The following is a 17,101-nucleotide window of genomic DNA, read 5'->3' as shown; positions in this document are numbered from 1 at the left end:
ATCTAACTTTCCATCTTTTCATATCACGTCTAGATGACAGCCTACAAACGTTGTATATTTAAAAACATGTGCCATACGGAGTAAACTGACAGCCAATGTTTGTGATAATTGATTAGTAACCCCACTTCAACTGAGGTGGTGGAACATTAATTCCCTTTAGGCTCTGAACCACCCAATAAAAGTCAAGAGGAAGGCATTTAAGGAACAAGCAAAGGGTGGGTATGCATTGCTCTTAAAACAGAAAAAAGTCACATGTGGTAGCAGAAATTACCATTAAAATTTCTCCTGGGGGGAAAATTATATTCTTCTGTTTTCCCTATTTAAATAAAATGCCAATCTCCCAGATTGTGCATTTTATGAAATTTTCATCCACTCAGAGCATTCATTTCACATCTCATCTGTTCTGTGAATGAGATGGGAACATCATCCTCCGCCCCCCCCCCCCTTTTTTTTAACAGCATAAAGAATCCGTGGTGAATTGCACATTTACCACACAGGACGCTCTGTTCCGTCCTTTTCGGAGTATTCACTCACGGCTGCGCTGTCCTCCTTTGGATTCCTTACATAGATAACCATAGGTCTCCACGACTATGCCGTACTCTCCACATTTATTTCCAACCATGGTAACTCAGGCAGTCTTCAAATCTAGAAGCCAGAAACCAAGCATAGGAGGACAATGTCAGTCTAAGAAACGGCTGCTCAAACTCAAGAGAGTGCAAACTCTTGGCAGCATTCTTTATTTTCATCTACTAGGTTTAAAAAGACCCCTTTCCCCACTGTTAGTAGTTAGAATTTCATCATCAAATACTCCCGTAAAAACTATTTAATTTTCTACTACAGGGAGGGAGGGTCTGATCTCTTATGAAACATTTTATGGAAAAGCCTAAAAGTGCTTTCAATTATTTATCAAATTGAAACCTAGGCCTTGGAAACTGCTGGCATTACACACACACACACACATAATATTATCAGCCCACTGAGTGCCATTAGGTCATAAAGAGCTGCCGTAGCGACATCTCTGATACAGCTGCTGGTGCTCATGTAACTTTTACTACAGTTATAAAGTCATTTATTACATTTTCTTTATGATGCTAATGCATTGCGGTCTGTTACTTTATTGTTCCCATTGTGATCAAGACTGAAATGTACGATACTGTGCAAAATACAGATAGATCCTTAATAACAAAGCTGTTGCATTAAAAACCTTAGATAAACTTAAAAGGTCCATAAAAATATTAACAGTGGATATCACAAAGGAAGTAGTTTTTGTGGGACTTTTTGTCATGTTGTTTCATCATTCCCCACAGAATTATTTTTTATAAGTTTTACTTCGGTCAAATATATGAAGAATGATAGGATTATCTGACCATTTTTTTCTTTAATTACAATATCAGCCTTGCAGAACATTATTTGCAATTCGCCAGGAGGAAGTAGGACTCTATGATTTCCAAATAATCATATAAAAAGGAACAAAGTCCGTGGACCCAAAGGTACCCATAATTGGAAATTACCTTTTGTTCAAACTGTCTAAACTTAACTCTCCTTACGATACAATTGTACATAAAGAGAATGCAGTTTTCTATTGAGGGAAAAAAAATCAATTGTGAATTAACTGCTACCCTATACTAAAGCTGACTTAGCAGCTGACACCCTCCAGCTCGGTGACTCAAGGGGAAATTCAGCCACAGACTGGAGTCCTCTGGAGCTGTGACTCCTCATCTTTGGGTTAGAGTTTAATTATTTCTGCTTCTTCATTTCTCCTATTCTCCATGATGTTTTTCTTCCACTTTACGAAAAAAACAAAAATTGTTTTTTTCAAGAATAAGGAAAGTCCTAGGGAAATAATCATGTGGTCAAGCAGTTCTTGAACCTGGCCAACCTATTTACGATCGTTTTTCATTTTCCCCAAAGAGCAATCAAACATGTACTATTTAAGGAAAAGCTTAACATTGGTTTCAATAATATTGAAGTCTGTCCTATCATCTTTACTTTTTCTCTCGGTAATGCAAATGCATTTATAGTTTGCTATCAGCATAACATATAAAATTATTACAGCAAAGGACTAGTAAAATCTTAACAGGTCTAAGTATTATTAGTCAATTTCACTGACTTAATATTGATATTGAGTTTGGAGTTGGATGAGCTCATATGAATGGTTTTCTTTACTCTCTCATTTAACTAGGAACCGGAAAAGTTCATCTCCCCAAGAGAGGTTTCTGTAGCTGCCTACGACATACTTCATTCCTTTTCAACCTATTTTTAGTCTCCACATGAGCATCAAGGCAGAACGGGTTGATTCTCTTGAAGTTGAGACTTCCTCACGGAGATGAAATGTGGAGTCATTAGGACATTCGGCATTAATGGGTGTGATGTGTGGAAATAGCACAGTGCGAGCGCTCTCGTGTCTTAGACGACAATTTGATTATAAACAGAGGAAATTCAGACACCTGGTCCTGCATGTTTATCTCAAAATGGGATCAGTACTCTCAATTCTGGGCTATCAATTCCCACTCGTGAAGCATAACACGTTGGAGTAAATACGACAGAAAATCTGTATGTGTATTCAAATTAAGTGAGAAAGAAGCATATTAGATTTAACATCTTTCCAGGTTGCCTGTAACTGTTTAACTCTGGGCTCTTGAATATATTTCCAATATTTCTAAAGTCAATATCTACTATGTTTTTATGCATTACTAATAAGATCACTATATTTGTTTAGAGAATAAATTATACCATGAATAATTTCAAATAACATGATCTTAAAAAATAAGGACATGAGTACATTTACACTTTCATCTGTTCATTACAACTATGTTCAGAGAAACATTGTAGAAGAAATGCCTGAATTTACTGAGAATCTACCACAGAAAGCCCCTAAATCCCTATTTAATATTTACCTCTGAGAAGCAATAGTGACAATCAAAAGAATCATATACCAATGATATCTATTCAGTATAGAAGACATTTTATCTTGTCAGCACACATTTTTATCAGTATATATTTAAATGTACTCTAATACTGTATTCACCTTTTTTTTTTTAAAGTAATCATGTTTTCTAAGCCAGAAAACCAAAGAAGGCAATGACAGGTTAATCCAAGTGTGTATATCACATTGTATTTGAAACATACAATTTTATACCGCATGCTTTTAACCCCCTAAATGTGTGAAATAGGAGTTAACTTTTTGTCTCCAGTTACTTGAAGGAATTATGCAGAATTATCAAAATAAATAGAACTTTATGTGGTGATTAAAAATTACATCATAAAGCATTTTAAGTGGAGTAAAAATACTGTAAAGTGAACACTGCATCGTCCACAATATAATAATGTTCTTATCTCTACTGTAACCAGAAAAGATGATTTATTTCACAAAGTACATTATGGTGCTTCTAGACAAGGACTCTTTTCTCTATGTAAAGAGGATTATGTTCTGTATTGGCTATAGTTTTCTTCCGTCAGCATTGAATAAGCCCAAACCTCAAGCATCAGAACATAGATCCCAGCCTGTAACTGTCCACCTGGAGAGTCTTTTCCTCGGTTCCTACAGAACTCAACTCATTTTCATTTGGTTAGTGATGGATCTCTTTCTTTCGTGGTACTTATCACAACTTATACTTAGATATTTATTTGTGGTTTACTGTCCATCTTCTCCCCTAAAGTACAATCTAATCTACCTCAAGGGGAGCAAATCATGTCTGATTTGGTCATAGATATGACCACTTCCGATGTATATCAATTAGTTATTATTATTTGAGTGAATTGAAATAATGAATCAATGGACATTCATGATAACTACATTATAAAAAAATGGGCTGGCCATCGAACTTATTGGGAAGTATTTAATGTTTTGAAAAGTATTATAATGGAGGTCAGTAAGTTAAACTGGATATGAAATTTACTAGCATTCTGAAGGCTATTTTTTTAGTTTTCAAAGGATGTTTATTAGTTTATATGTTATTGATTTTTTTGTTCTCAATGTAAATATACGTAGAATACACAGTATGTGAGCAAATGAATATCCTAGGATGGCAAACGTACTTGTTTGGAAATACAAAGTTCCACTTTATATACATTTACTTGTTAAAGGAAAGGATTCAATATTATAAAGTAATACAAATATTACAAACATCTCCTTTCAACTTACAGATTTTAGCTTTCTCTCCTGTATAAAACAATATTTTAAAAAACTTTTAGTGTCATACATTTTCTTTTTGTGAAAAGGGACTATGCTAAGTATGACTTACTTATGACTGAAGAGAAGTCAAAAGTCAATGTAAGGCATACATTTCTGAAAACATGTTTTCATAGTTTCTAAGTTCAACCTAAGTACCAACTCTTAAAATCTGTTAATTGAAGTATAATTAACAGTGTTATATATCAGTTTCAGGTATACAATATAATGATTCATCAATTCTATGTTACTCAGAAAAGGGGACTTTTAATCCTCTTTATCTATTTCACCCATCCCCCACCTACTATCCTTCTGGCAACTGTCAGCTTGTTTTCTATATTTAAGAGTCCAGGTTTCTGTTTGCCTCTTTTTTCCCTTTGTTTCTTCCACACATGAGTGAATTCATGTGGTATTTGTCTTTCTATGACTTATTTCACTTAGCATTATACCCTTCAGGTTCATCCATGTTGTTGCAGATGCTATACCTCATTCTGTTTTATGGCTAATATTCCATTGAGAGAGAGCAAGAGAGACTATGTGTGTGTATGTATATATACACATATATACATGAATGTGTGTATATGGGTATGAATATATATGTGTGTATGTATGGGTATGTGTCCATATGTGCATATATGTATATCTATACATGCATGTATTTGTATGTATGTGTTTTACATGTATTTTGAATGTGGGGGGTGTGCACATGTGTATATCTACACATGTGTGTATGCATACGCGTGTATGTGTATATACGTACACATACGATGTGTATGGGTATGTGTATATGAACTGAAACAATAAAATTCCTCGAAGAAAGCATAGGCAGTAATCTCTTTGACATAAGCTGTAGAAATATCTTTATAGATAGGTCTCCTCTGGCAAGGAACACAAAAACAAAATTAAACTATTGGGAAATACCTCAAAATATTAAACTTTTTGCACAACAAAGGAACCCAACAACAAAGCAAAAGGCAATCTACTGAATGGCAGGAGATACTTGCAAATAACACATCCAGTAAGGGGTTAATATCCGAGATATATAAAGAACTTATACCATTCAACACCAAAATCAAAAACAAAAAAAGAAAAAAAACAAATCCAACTGAAAATAGGCAGAAGACCTGACTGGACACTTTTTCCAGGGAAAATATACAGAAGGCCAAGAGGCACATAAAAAGATGTTCAACATCACTACTCATCAGGGAAATGCACATCAAAACCACAAGTCATGCCCTCACACCTGTCAGCATGACTGAGATAAAAAAGACAAAAACAAGTGTTGGCGTGAAAAAAAAAGGACATCTCATGTAAGACTGGTGATAATGAACACTGGTCCAGCCACTGTGGAAAACGGTATGGCGGGTCCTCAAAAAATTAAAAATACAATTACTATACAATCCAGTAACGTCACTACTGAGTATTTACCGTAGAAAACAAAAACACTAATTCAAAAACCACATGCACTTCCGTGTTTATTGCAGCGTTAGCTCTAACAGCCAAACCACAGAAGCAATCCAAGGCCCAAAAATAGGTAAGTTGATAAAACAATGTATTTTTTCTTTCAAAAATACAAGAAATGTTTCATTGTACTCCAGGTTGTTTTTTTTTTCCTTTACGATGAAACCCAAGGGAATAAAGGTTCATATTTAATAGTGGTCTATTTACACAATGGGGCAAGATTCAATTCTGTTAGTGAACCAGAAACTTTGCTCATTGTGTGGGTCAGAGCACATTAAAATGTGTAAATGCTTTCAAGTTAGTGAGGAAAGCATTAGCACCTCAGCCCTAAGACAGATGGAGTGGGGGGAAGCCAGACAACTTAGTAGGCATCTGATAGATTATAGATAGATCATATGACAAAAGACCCTATTGAGCCAAAGATAGAGCCCCACTGAGGAGGGGGGTGTGAGGAGGGTGTCTTCCCAGTTTACTGCCCCTTAGCTCGAATGAATTTAAGCTACTTTAAATATCCCAGAACATATTTGGTTTTAACACTCCTGTATTCAACTTTGCGCAAAAAAATTGTACCTATTTTGTGAAAAATCAGTAAACATGCCTCGGAACACACAAATGAGTGAAATATGACTAGTGGGTGTCCTACCATCCCCAAAACTGAGGAAAATTAAGCAGTGGTAAATCATGACTCTGTCCCCATTGAGATGTTGACAAAATCAAGTCATACTCATTACTTACAGAATTCCCACCTGCTCTTAACTACATTAAATTTTTAAGTTGTGCTTTTATAAACGGAATCATATGTCATGTTTCTCCATATGCTTCTTAGCAGGCACGGAGAGTTCTTAGTACGTTTTTAGACAGACTGAGCCCTGTGATATGATTCATTACCATGCATAAGTCCTGGGTTATTGCCGTGTCTTTGCCATTTGGAAAATGGTGCTCACACACTTGATGTAAGGTGATAGAGTGGAATTAGATGTGTGTAGTTAACTCAACTATAGACTTAAACACAATGCATCTCCAGGATCATAAGTAGATGACAATTACTGAGGATTAAACTCCCTGTATGAAACTAATTTCAGAAGCAGATGGCTCCACACAACTTTGATGGCCCTTCAGTCTCTTTATTGCAAATAAAATACTTGCTAGGTTTGGTAAAACAAAAGAAGAGCACAGCTGTCTTATCAGTACATGTTTTGATAAGGACGCCTAATCAGGCTTTAAGTGATGTGACACAGTGGGGAAAAAAAATCCTCACATTCGTCATCTCTTGTCATTATTGAACACAACAAGGCCAATGATGAGGCACCAAGTACTGGGGCTACGGGCAGGATTCATTCCAGAACAGTATGTGTAAGCCATGGGGTATTTTCAGGAAACCTAGGGATTCATTCAGACCTGAAAAAGAGTGTTAAAGCACAATGGTATAATAAAAATTATCATTAACTACTGTGAGCCTCGAGAAGCGTAAACCATTATCTGTTTTATAAAACTTTGGTCAGACCATGGCCAGATGATTCCTGGAAGTACATAAAGATAGGTAATGCCCTGCCTAATTAACAAAATTAAAGTCATTTTCTAATTCGCAGTCTTTCAAATAGCTTTAATTCCATACTCTAGTGGCATTTTGGACAACCTCTCTAAGGGATTTGTCATGCTGTAGTGAGTAGTCGTTTATACGCAATTCTCGCCTACAGCACAGACAGCACTCCGAAGCTAAGGGCCATATTTGTTCTCTTTTGTAACCCCAGAACCCTGCACAGGGCTAACCATTTAATTTTCAATTATTAATAAGCAAGTGATTAGTTATCTAATATATGGATTATACATGGAATACAGTCTTGGGTCTATGACTAAAATATATGAAAATAATCATGGCAAGAACAGGTTGGGGATAAAACCCAGTTTATGGCTTTTTGCTTGTGGATGATATAAAGCAAAGCATTATTCTAGAGATATCCAAGGGTATATTAATACAAACTACACCAGGCATCACAAACCCAAATGGCTTGAGATCAACTCTACGTTTATTGAGAAGGTGTCACACTACTTTTTTTGCTATAAGGAATATCTTCAGTGTGTCATTTTTCAAAATATATGTGCCAGTGTTGAACTCTGATCTGTAGGTTATTCAAAAAGGCAAATCATGTGAAAATAGAGGAGTCCCGGGGCGTCTGGGTGGCTCAGTCAGTTAAGCGTCCAACTTCGGCTCAGGTCATGATCTCGCGGTCCGTGAGTTCAAGCCCCGCGTCGGGCCCTGAGCTGACCGCTCAGAGCCTGGAGCCTGTTTCAGATTCTGTGTCTCCCTCTCTCTCTGACCCTCCCCCGTTCATGCTCTGTCTCTCTCTGTCTCAAAAATAAATAAACGTTAAAAAAAATTAAAAAAAAAAAATAAGAAAACAGAGGAGTCCATTTTGTCAGGGGAGAGGGCCAAGATAGAGTAAGGACTTCTGAGTGGAAAAATTCATAAGGAACAATTACAGACTCAGAAAACTGCCATATCAAAGGAAGAATGATCAAGCCCCACACAGCAAGTTAGCTGAAGAAAGAAAGAAGGGATACAATCAAATTGTATAGAAACAAAGGAAAAGCTGTCGGGAGAGGTCAATGAGAGGACGCAGACCACCGCTGACCCAAGAGCCAGAGTGAGGCACTCGGAGGCTCCTCACCTTTCCTCTGTGCCTCCATTTACCTTTCCTGCTCCCAGAGGTTGCTGCAAGGACAGAGCCTGGAGAAGTGACTGAACCCAGTTAAAACTTCTCTATAAACATTAAGGTTTGGCAGGTGGGCAGGTGTGGGGATGCATTCATCTTGCGGCCACCTAAGACAAGCCTGGTACATAAGTTCCCCTGCTTATCAAACCCCCCACCTACCAACCAAGAGTGGTCTGCCTCTTTCTTTGGTCTCTCTCTTTGGGCTGGTTTCTAATTATACCTGCAAAGCTCCCAAAGAACTGACGAACCAACACACTACCGGAGGCACTAAGGCAGTGATGCCCTAACCTGTGACTCACAAACCTCTTGGGAAACTGTTACACGATCTATAAAGAAGAAATAATTTAGGGTCCAAAAATAATTCTTTTGGATCAGATAATTACAATTTATCCTGTATCTAGGGGATACAATCCACTTAAATTATTTGCACTACATGTAAAATCATTGAACAATACAGTTCAAAAATGACAGCAAGTAATGTTTAAGAACCAAATGAAGATGGAAAGATATAATGAGATGTATTCATGAGATCAAAAATAGAAAAAGTATTCTTACATTCAATAGCTAGTAATTCTTTTATTTACTAATTTTCTAAATAAAAATCAAGTGGTTTTGTGTCACAACAGACTTTCAAAGAGCAGCTGTGGTCCAGTCATTCACTCCCTCCATCTACTCTTCTTCAAGCTCTGTGGCTTTGCATGGCAGGAGGGCACCTAAGGCAGGGGTTCACAGGTGCTAATGGCCTGGGGCTGCCTCAACTCCATTAGCCTCATCTTCTGCCAGACTCCCTTGAGCCTCCTGGTCATCTCTCCCTTCCTCAGACCCTCTCATTCATTCCTTCTGTGGTCTTTTAATAGGTTTCTTTTAGGACAGGCTGCCAGACTGGTTACCACATCACACCTCCCGGAGCTTAGATTTTAAGGGTTACCTCCTCAAGGAAACCATTCCTGACCCCAGGGGTTTTTCTTTGCTTTCTATGCTAATGTAACCATCAGGGCAGTTGTTTCCGTTTGTATTGACACTCTTCTTTGTGTGATTGTCTCCTTAGGTATGTGTCCTCCACTAGACAGGAAGCCTATTTTTGTCTCCTTATTAGCAGCCAATGGGAAATTAACAGTCTCAGAAGTCAACTAGGCATCCTTAAATATTTACTGGTGAACACGTGAGTGAATCAGCTGTTATAATTCACATGTATTCTGAATTTGTTTGTTTTTACAGTTACTAAAGCAGTTATTTTTGAGATTGGGGAAAAAAGGGGTAAACTAAACAAAACCATAAAAAAGAGTCAAACAAAGCATCACAGCCACTGAGTGAAGACAAAGAAGATAGTAAGATGTTAACAATTGGGAGACACTAATGTTGAGAAGCATAGTTGGAAGGTTTCTTTTTAGAAACTCTACATAGGATGGCAGAGAAGGTGGGGAAAACTTCGGAGACTAAGGGATGAAATCAAAGTTGTAGAAAGGGTCATGGTTGGATTTGTTTTCACCTCTTTAAGACCCCACTTTTATATGGATTAAATATTTTGCTACCCTGGAAGAGCTTCACTCCATGTGACAGACAGATACGAACCTTCCTTTGAGGAAGATAGCCACTCATTTTTGCACTATTTCGTTCTTTCCCCCTTTTATTCTAAGCATTTTAGAGCTAACCTACTTAGAGCTATTAACTTAAATTTGCTTTCGAGTTAGTTCCATTCTTTTGCGGTGGAAAAGCAACTTGCTAATTAAGAGAATTGCCCTCCTCACCCCTATTTTCATAGATTTGTTAATGGAATCAGGTGGTTTACAGCACAGCACCTGATAAAATCATGTCAAGAGTATAATGACTCCCTTTAAGGGAAGCAGCAATGGTGTGAAGATAAAATAGAGCGTTGGAAATAAATGCTCTGGATGATCTGAGTGGGAGTTTGAAGATAGGAAACTATTACACCTCTGAGGTCAAAAGAAAGTTAGCCTATACTATAGGAGTAAAAAAAAGTTTCTAGGTGAAATGTTCTTGATTAGCTAACTACATGTGTTCGATATATGTATTCTACTTTGAAACAATAAGAAAAATATTTTTTTAATAAAATATTCTACCTGGAGTTGTCTTTTAAAAGGTCACACCTTCAAAGCATTGGTAATCCATGTAATTAGTTTTCCTGGGCTCCTGGGGGAAGGACACAGCCTGGGCCTGAGCTTAACATTTCTCAGGAGAATTCGAGTCAAGCTATCATCAAAAGTTTTGTACCCATGTTGTTTCAGGTAGATAAATGCCTCACATTTCACTCATTCCCACCCCATGAAAAAGGACTTCATACCACATGGAGCTTCTAAGAAAGTAGCAGGAAAACGTGAAGGTCAGAGACCAAAAGAATCCTACAAAAGATTGCCTCATTTTCTTGTAAGTTGAGATGCAGCGTGTATATAACATAGACTTCATGGGAGCAATCCTTTCTTAAAAGCTCAGAGCAGGTGGTTCTTTTGCGAAGGAGATCATATTTTTGTCACGTTCAAGGGTCTAGTCATAAGTCTGGAGTTTAAAACCTGAGATTCTGTGTGGTTTTGTTGACAGGTTCTTTGTAACTGTCTGTTCTTGATACACACTGTGGGACGCTGCGATTGAATCTGATCTGACAGATTTCCTGGTGATCGTATTGTGATCGTACATTCTACTTCCGTTCACCTTTATGGCAGCTGCTTGGCGAGCCAGTTATTTGATCTTCCCTGTGCACGTACTGACCTAATCCAGTAGGGTGGGAATTTCTTCCCCAACTCATGATTGGGGTTAGGCTTAAATGAATTAACATACATGAAACAGTGGGTACAGACCCTGGTAGGTAAGAATACAATATATGTTGGCCATTATCTTTACCCTTAACATAAGAATGTTTGCATACTCCCAAGGGAAAGAATTCTAAAATCTCTGCCAAAAATAACATCTTTTTTTGTCCGTTTCCAAATTTTTACTTATACCTCACCTAGAAAGAATATAGCCCATTCTCATTTGTTGATTTGGTATTTTGTAAATGAACCAACTTGAGAAAATTATTTGAAACCCCCAAATTAGTACTAGTGGTTCTTTTACAGTTGTTCACAGACATGTGCAGAGTGGTGAAACATTTGAATTGCCAGACACGTTCATTCCCAGCTGTTGGGGTAGGTCATCAAGAGGACATGGCCACCAGTAGACCCATGAGCTGGACCCTGACACTCAGAGGCTCCTCATTCCCTACCCCCCGTCCTTGGAATATGGGCTTCAAGAGTCTTTCCCTACTCCCAGAGGCTGGCCCAAAGACCTGGCTTTGCAATAGCAATGTGGTGTTAAGACTGAAGACTTGATGAAGGGCATGGTGGGGACGGGTATCTACTTGTCATGCTTCCACCCAAAAAAAGAGTCACATGTGTGTGCCCTTCCTTCTTAAAGGCACCACATGCCAACTGCAGAGACCTCTTTCTTCTGTTTCTCCCTGCCCTCTGAGTTGGGAAAACAGTTTCAGATTACATCTGGGAAGCTCTTCAGGTTTGAAACCAACTCCTTTTCACAGAGACATTCCTAGTACCACACTTTTCACTGTTGTGGTCTGTGTTGGTGGTTTTTCCATTTAAAATTACCCCAAGCATGGAGCGCCTGCATGGCTCAGTTGGTTAAGCATTGGACTTCGCTCAGGTCATGATCTCATGGTTCATGGGTTTGAGCCCTGCATCCAGCTCTGTGCTGACAGCTCAGAGCCTGCAGCCTGCTTTGGATTCTGTGTCTCCCAATCTCTCTCTGCCCCTCCCCCACTAGACTCTGTCTCTTGGTCTCTCAAAAATAAATAAACGTTTGACAAAATTATAAGTAAATGAAATTACCCCAAATAGAGTGCTGAAGGGCTGTCCAGTGTTTCTAAGCTCAAGAATATTGATGTGCATTACAGAAAGCATACATTATGAGATAAGCTTTGTTCAGGCACGTGTTATAGTGATGTTGCTTCTCAATTTAATGTTAATGAATCAACCACATATTACACAAGATACCTTCAAAGAGAAACACGTAAAACAAGGTACATACAAATCAGGTAAAAATAGAGTGACCACAGGCTTGCAGGAACCCAACCCTGTACGTCCCCCAGGAGCCAATGGTTGAGTATTTGCTAATTCAGTATTCACACCAACTTCACAGAATATTACCACCACCACCAAGAATTGACAGCACTAAATATGGAAGAGTATGTTGGAAAATGCTTATATTATTTCATGTTTCTGAAGAAAAGCAAACAAAATTGGAAAGATGGATTGGGGCAAGAATGAGAAAGATTTTGTATGTCATACATAATGCTGAATATGATTTTTCTTGAGGCAACTAGAAAAGCAATTAAGTCTTCTTGTTTAAAATCATTATCTAGAACCTACCTGAAAACCAAACCAGAATGAAAATGTTGTTTCTAGGATTTCATGCAAAGAAAAGATGCTAGGGTTGGCGGAAGTCCGAATTGAGAAGTCGAAATCAAAGTTTAGTTTGGAAGGCAAACAGGATTAAGGATGAGGGAAGATGGCGGCATAGGAGGACGCTGGGCTCACCACGCGTCCTGCTGATCACTTAGATTCCACCTACACCTGCCTAAATAATCCAGAAAACCACCAGAGGATTAGCAAAACGGAGTCTCCGGAGCCAAGCGCAGACGAGAGGCCCACGGAAGAGGGTAGGAAGGGCGGCAAGGCGGTGCGCGCTCCACGGACTGGCGGGAGGGAGCCGGGGCGGAGGGGCGGCTCGCCGGCCAAGCAGAGCCCCCGAGTCTGGCTTGCAAAAGCGGAGGGGCCTGACAGACTGTGTTCCGACAGCAAGCGCGACTTAGCGCGTCTGGGAGGTCATAAGTTAACAGCTCTGCTCGGAAAGTGGGAAGGCTGGAGGACAAAGGGAGGGAGAGCTGCTGAGCCCCCGGACAACAGAGCTCAATTTGGTGGGGAACAAAGGCGCTCGCCAGCGCCATCTCCCTCGCCCATCCCCCAGCCAAAATCCCAAAGAGAACCAGTTCCTGCCAGGGAACTTGCTTGCTCCCCGCAAACACCCAACTCTGTGCTTCTGCGGAGCCAAACCTCTGGCAGCGGATCTGACTCCCTCCCGCTGCCACAGGGCCCCTCCTGAAGTGGATCACCTAAGGAGAAGCAAGCTAAGCCTGCCCCTCCTGCCCCTGTGCACCTTGCCTACCCACCCCAGCTAAGACGCCAATCCCCAGCACCACAAGCCTGGCAGTGTGCAAGTAGCCCAGACGGGCCATGCCACCCCACAGTGAATCCCGCCCCTAGGAGAGGGGAAGAGAAGGCAAACACCAGTCTGACTGTGACCCCAGCGGTGGGCTGGGGGCAGACATCAGGTCGGACTGCGGCCCCGCCCACCAACTCCAGTTATACACCACAGCACAAGGGAAGTGCCATGCAGGTCCTCACCACATCAGGGACTATCCAAAATGACCAAGTGGAAGAATTCCCCTCAGAAGAATCTCCAGGAAATAACAACAGCTAATGAGCTGATCAAAAAGGATTTAAATAATATAAAAGAAAGTGAATTTAGAATAACAGTCATAAAATTAATCGCTGGGCTTGAAAACAGTATAGAGGACAGCAGAGAATCTCTTGCTACAGAGATCAAGGGACTAAGGAACAGTCATGAGGAGCTGAAAAGCGCTTTAAATGAAATGCAAAACAAAATGGAAACCACCACGGCTCGGATTGAAGAGGCAGAGGAGAGAATAGGTGAACTAGAAGATAAAGTTATGGAAAAAGAGGAAGCTGAGAAAAAGAGAGATAAAAAAATCCAGGGTATGAGGGGAAAATTAGAGAAAAAGTGATACACTAAAAAGAAATAATATACGCATAATTGGTATCCCAGAGGAGGAAAAGAGAGGGAAAGGTGCTGAAGGGGTACTTGAAGAAATAATAGCTGAGAACTTCCCTGAAGTGGGGAAGGAAAAAGGCATTGAAATCCAAGAGGCACAGAGAACTCCCTTCAGACGTAACTTGAATCAATCTTCTGCACGACATATCATAGTGAAACTGGCAAAATACAAGGATAAAGAGAAAATTCTGAAAGCAGCAAGGGGTAAACGTGCCCTCACATATAAAGGGAGACCTATAAGACTCGTGACTGATCTCTCTTTTGAAACTTGGCAGGCCAGAAAGAATTGACACGAGATTTTCAGTGTGCTAGACAGAAAAAATATGCAGCCGAGAATCCTTTATCCAGCAAGTCTGTCATTTAGAATAGAAGGAGAGATAAAGGTCTTGCCAAACAAACAAAAACTGAAGGAATTCGTCACCACTAAACAAGCCCTCCAAGAGATCCTAAGGGGGACCCTGTGAGACAAAGTACCAGAGACATCACTACAAGCATAAAACATACAGACATCACAATGACTCTAAACCCACATCTTTCTATAATAACACTGAATGTAAATGGATTAAATGCCCCAACCAAAAGACATAGGGTATCAGAATGGATAAAAAAACAAGACCCATCTATTTGCTGTCTACAAGAGACTCATTTTAGACCTGAGGACACTTTTAGATTGAGAGTGAGGGGATGGAGAACTATTTATCATGCTACTGGAAGCCAAAAGAAAGCTGGAGTAGCCATACTTATATCAGACAAACTAGACTTTAAATTAAAGGCTGTAACAAGAGATGAAGAAGGACATTATATAATAGTGACAGGGTCTATCCATCAGGAAGAGCTAACAATTATAAATGTCTATGCGCCGAATACCGGAGCCCCCAAATATATAAAACAATTACTCACAAACATAAGCAACCTTATTGATAAGAATGTGGTAATTGCAGGGGACTTTAACACCCCACTTACAGAAATGGATAGATCATCTAGACACACGGTCAATAAAGAAACAAGGGCCCTGAATGAGACATTGGATCAGATGGACTTGACAGATATATTTAGAACTCTGCATCCCAAAGCAACAGAATATACTTTCTTCTCGAGTGCACATGGAACATTCTCCAAGATAGATCATATACTGGGTCACAAAACAGCCCTTCATAAGTTTACAAGAATTGAAATCATACCATGCATACTTTCAGACCACAATGCTATGAAGCTTGAAATCAACCACAGAAAAAAGTCTGGAAAACCTCCAAAAGCATGGAGGTTAAAGAACACCCTACTAACGAATGAGCGGGTCAACCAGGCAATTAGAGAAGAAATTAAAAAATATATGGAAACAAACGAAAATGAAAATACAACAATCCAAACGCTTTGGGACACAGCGAAGGCAGTCCTGAGAGGAAAATACATTGCAATCCAGGCCTGTCTCAAGAAACAAGAAAAATCCCAAATACAAAATCTAACAGCACACCTAAAGGAAATAGAAGCAGAACAGCAAAGGCAGCCTAAACCCAGCAGAAGAAGAGAAATAATAAAGATCAGAGCAGAAATAAACAATATAGAATCTAAAAAAACTGTAGAGCAGATCAACGAAACCAAGAGTTGGGTTTTTGAAAAAATAAACAAAATTGACAAACCTCTAGCCAGGCTTCTCAAAAAGAAAAGGGAGATGACCCAAATAGATAAAATCATGAATGAAAATGGAATGATTACAACCAATCCCTCAGAGATACAAACAATTATCAGGGAATACTATGAAAAATTATATGCCAACAAATTGGACAACCTGGAAGAAATGGACAAATTCCTGAACACCCACACTCTTCCAAAACTCAATCAGGAGGAAATAGAAAGCTTGAACAGACCCATCACCAGCGAAGAAATTGAATCGGTTATCAAAAATCTCCCAACAAATAAGAGTCCAGGACCAGATGGCTTCCCAGGGGAGTTCTACCAGACGTTTAAAGCAGAGATAATACCTATCCTTCTAAAGCTATTCCAAGAAATAGAAAGGGAAGGAAAACTTCCAGACTCATTCTATGAAGCCAGTATTACTTTGATTCCTAAACCAGACAGAGACCCAGTAAAAAAAGAGAACTACAGGCCAATATCCCTGATGAATATGGATGCAAAAATTCTCAATAAGATACTAGCAAATCGAATTCAACGGCATATAAAAAGAATTATTCACCATGATCAAGTGGGATTCATTCCTGGGATGCAGGGCTGGTTCAACATTCGCAAATCAATCAACGTGATACATCACATTAACAAAAAAAAAAGAGAAGAACCATATGATCCTGTCAATTGATGCAGAAAAGGCCTTTGACAAAATCCAGCACCCTTTCTTAATAAAAACCCTTGAGAAAGTCGGGATAGAAGGAACATACTTAAAGATCATAAAAGCCATTTATGAAAAGCCCACAGCTAACATCATCCTCAACGGGGAAAAACTGAGAGCTTTTTCCCTGAGATCAGGAACACGACAGGGATGCCCACTCTCACCGCTGTTGTTTAACATAGTGCTGGAAGTGCTAGCATCAGCAATCAGACAACAAAAGGAAATCAAAGGCATCAAAATTGGCAAAGATGAAGTCAAGCTTTCGCTTTTTGCAGATGACATGATATTATACATGGAAAATCCGATAGACTCCACCAAAAGTCTGCTAGAACTGATACATGAATTCAGCAAAGTTGCAGGATACAAAATCAATGTACAGAAATCAGTTGCACTCTTATACACTAACAATGAAGCAACAGAAAGACAAATAAAGAAACTGATCCCATTCACAATTGAACCAAGAAGCATAAAATACCTAGGAATAAATCTAATCAAAGATGTAAAGGATCTGTATGCTGAAAAGTATAGAAAGCTTATGAAGGTAATTGAAGAAGA

General features: G+C 39.2%; 1 long non-coding RNA gene across 1 annotated transcript in view; it reads right to left on the bottom strand.

The window, feature by feature from the left end:
* Nucleotides 1–495: 495 nt before the first annotated feature.
* The window catches only part of LOC147581458 (uncharacterized), a 95,502-nt gene continuing 78,896 nt past the window's right edge, over nt 496–17,101 (bottom strand). Inside the window, exon 3 of the long non-coding RNA XR_015249672.1 lies at nt 496–645. This is a non-coding gene — a long non-coding RNA (uncharacterized LOC147581458). The remainder of the gene's footprint in view (nt 646–17,101) is intronic.

The sequence above is a fragment of the Puma concolor genome, chromosome B1, assembly GCF_028749965.1.
Source record: "Puma concolor isolate L17-30 chromosome B1, mPumCon1.1.hap2, whole genome shotgun sequence".
Classification (NCBI taxonomy): domain Eukaryota; kingdom Metazoa; phylum Chordata; class Mammalia; order Carnivora; family Felidae; genus Puma; species Puma concolor.
Note: the sequence above shows the minus strand (reverse complement) of the source record. Positions and strands in the feature narration are given on the sequence as shown.